Source organism: Ovis canadensis, chromosome 10 (genome assembly GCF_042477335.2).
Source record: "Ovis canadensis isolate MfBH-ARS-UI-01 breed Bighorn chromosome 10, ARS-UI_OviCan_v2, whole genome shotgun sequence".
Lineage (NCBI taxonomy): Eukaryota > Metazoa > Chordata > Mammalia > Artiodactyla > Bovidae > Ovis > Ovis canadensis.
The window spans coordinates 5107674-5110411 of NC_091254.1; positions in this window are offsets into that span (position 1 = coordinate 5107674).

Below are 2738 nucleotides of genomic sequence, written 5' to 3' on the forward strand. Positions count from 1 at the left end.
AAACGGGGCTCCCCTGGATGTGTGCGGGACATCACGTGCTTCCTCTCGAGTGGAGACGGGTATGTCGGGGAACTTCTTGAGTTGCAGCAATGGTGTGAAGGACCCTTTGGAAGTTCCAGTGGTTAGATGTGATTGGCCTCGAGAAGCCTCAGCGGAAATGGGCCTCATCTCGCCTGGAGGGCAAAACTTCCTGGATTTTCTCGAGTTGCGGCAGGTGCTCTCGACTTATGACGGGGACCTCAGGGACCCGCTCTGGTGGCCTCAGGAAAGGCCAGTCCCCATGCGAGTTCCTCGGGGGCCTCTCGGGATTCCTCTCCCGTCGATGCCGGGGCCTAAGACCTTGTGTGGAGTCGGGGCCGGAACCTGAGGATTCCTCTCCAGTGTTGACATGGATCTTGGGGTACTTCTGGAGTCTCCCCAGGGGAGTCAGTCCTCGTCTCGAATGCGGGCATGCACTTTCGCTTTCCTCCAGAGCGGTAGCAGCAGTGTCACGCAGTCCGCCGCGTGGATCAAAGGATCTATGATTTTCCCTCAGTCTTTCCCACGAGGCTTTCACGGAGGCTTTCCCACAGGGCTGTCCCACGTGCACACGTGGTGGGAGTCGATCCTCGGCTTGAACGTCAAGGCAGTGCAGGGAAAACAGGTTCCTCTGGAATGGACTGACACATCTGGGGGACTCTTGGAATGGTGTCATGACCCTGGAGTTCCTCTCGCCTTTCCTGTGGAGAGCGCCTCCTCTTGAGATGCGACGGGAACGCCGGGAATTCTTTCCCTACGAAACAGGGAAAGGATCCCTCATCTCGAGCTAGGAGGCGGAAACGGGGCTCCCCTGGATGTGTGCGGGACCCACGTGCTTCCTCTCGAGTGGAGACGGGTATGTCGGGGAACTTCTTGAGTTGCAGCAATGGTGTGAAGGACCCTTTGGAAGTTCCAGTGGTTAGACGTGATTAGCCTCCAGAAGCCTCAGCGGAAATGGGCCTCATCTCGCCTGGAGGGCAAAACCTCCTGGATTTTCTCGAGTTGCGGCAGGTGCTCTCGACTTACGACGGGGACCTCAGGGACCAGCTCTGGTGGCCTCAGGAAAGGCCAGTCCCCATGCGAGTTCCTCGGGGGCCTCTCGGGATTCCTCTCCCGTCGATGCGGGGCCTAAGACCTTGTGTGGAGTCGGGGCCGGAACCTGAGGATTCCTCTCCAGTGCTGACATGGATCTTGGGGTACTTCTGGAGTCTCCCCAGGGGAGTCAGTCCTCGTCTCGAATGCGGGCATGCACTTGCGCTTTCCTCCAGAGCGGTAGCAGCAGTGTCACGCAGTCCGCCGCGTGGATCAAAGGATCTATGGTTTTCCCTCGAGTCTTTCCCACGAGGCTTTCCTAAGAGGCTTTCCCACAGGGCTGTCCCACGTGCACACGTGGTGGGAGTCGATCCTCGGCTTGAACGTCAAGGCAGTGCAGGGAAAAAAGGTTCCTCTGGAATGGACTGACACAGCTTGGGGACTCTTGGAATGGTGGCATGACCCTGGAGTTCCTCTCGCCTTTCCTGTGGAGAGCGCCTCCTCTTGAGATGCGACGGGAACGCCGGGAATTCTTTCCCTACAAAACAGGGAAAGGATCCCTCATCTCGAGCAAGGAGGTGGAAACGGGACTCCCCTGGATGTGTGCGGGACACCACGTGCTTCCTCTCGAGAGCAGACGGGTATGTCGGGGAACTTCTTGAGTTGCAGCAAGGGTGTGAAGGACCCTTTGGAAGTTCCAGTGGTTAGATGTGATTGGCCTCGAGAAGCCTCAGCGGAAATGGGCCTCATCTCGCCTGGAGGGCAAAACCTCCTGGATTTTCTCGAGTTGCGGCAGGTGCTCTCGACTTACGACGGGGACCTCAGGGACCCGCTCTGGTGGCCTCAGGAAAGGCCAGTCCCCATGCGAGTTCCTCGGGGGCCTCTCGGGATTCCTCTCCCGTCGATGCCGGGGCCTAAGACCTTGTGTGGAGTCGGGGCCGGAACCTGAGGATTCCTCTCCAGTGCTGACATGGATCTCGGGGTACTTCTGGAGTCTCCCCAGGGGAGTCAGTCCTCGTCTCGAATGCGGGCATGCACTTGCGCTTTCCTCCAGAGCGGTAGCAGCAGTGTCACGCAGTCCGGCGCGTGGACCAAAGGATCTATGGTTTTCCCTCGAATCTTTCCCACGAGGCTTTCCCACGAGGCTTTCCCACAGGGCTGTTCCACGTGCACACGTGGTGGGAGTCGATCCTCGGCTTGAACGTCAAGGCAGTGCAGGGAAAACAGGTTCCTCTGGAATGGACTGACACATCTGGGGGACTCTTGGAATGGTGTCACGACCCTGGAGTTCCTCTCGCCTTTCCTGTGGAGAGCGCCACCTCTTGAGATGCGACGGGAACGCCGGGAATTCTTTCCCTACGAAACAGGGAAAGAATCCCTCATCTCGAGCTAGGAGGCAGAAACGGGGCTCCCCTGGATGTGTGCGGGACCCCACGTGCTTCCTCTCGAGTGGAGACGGGTATGTCGGGGAACTTCTTGAGTTGCAGCAATGGTGTGAAGGACCCTTTGGAAGTTCCAGTGGTTAGATGTGATTGGCCTCGAGAAGCCTCAGCGGAAATGGGCCTCATCTCGCCTGGAGGGCAAAACCTCCTGGATTTTCTCGAGTTGCGGCAGGTGCTCTCGACTTACGACAGGGACCTCAGGGAACCGCTCTGGTGGCCTCAGGAAAAGCCAGTCCCCATGCGAGT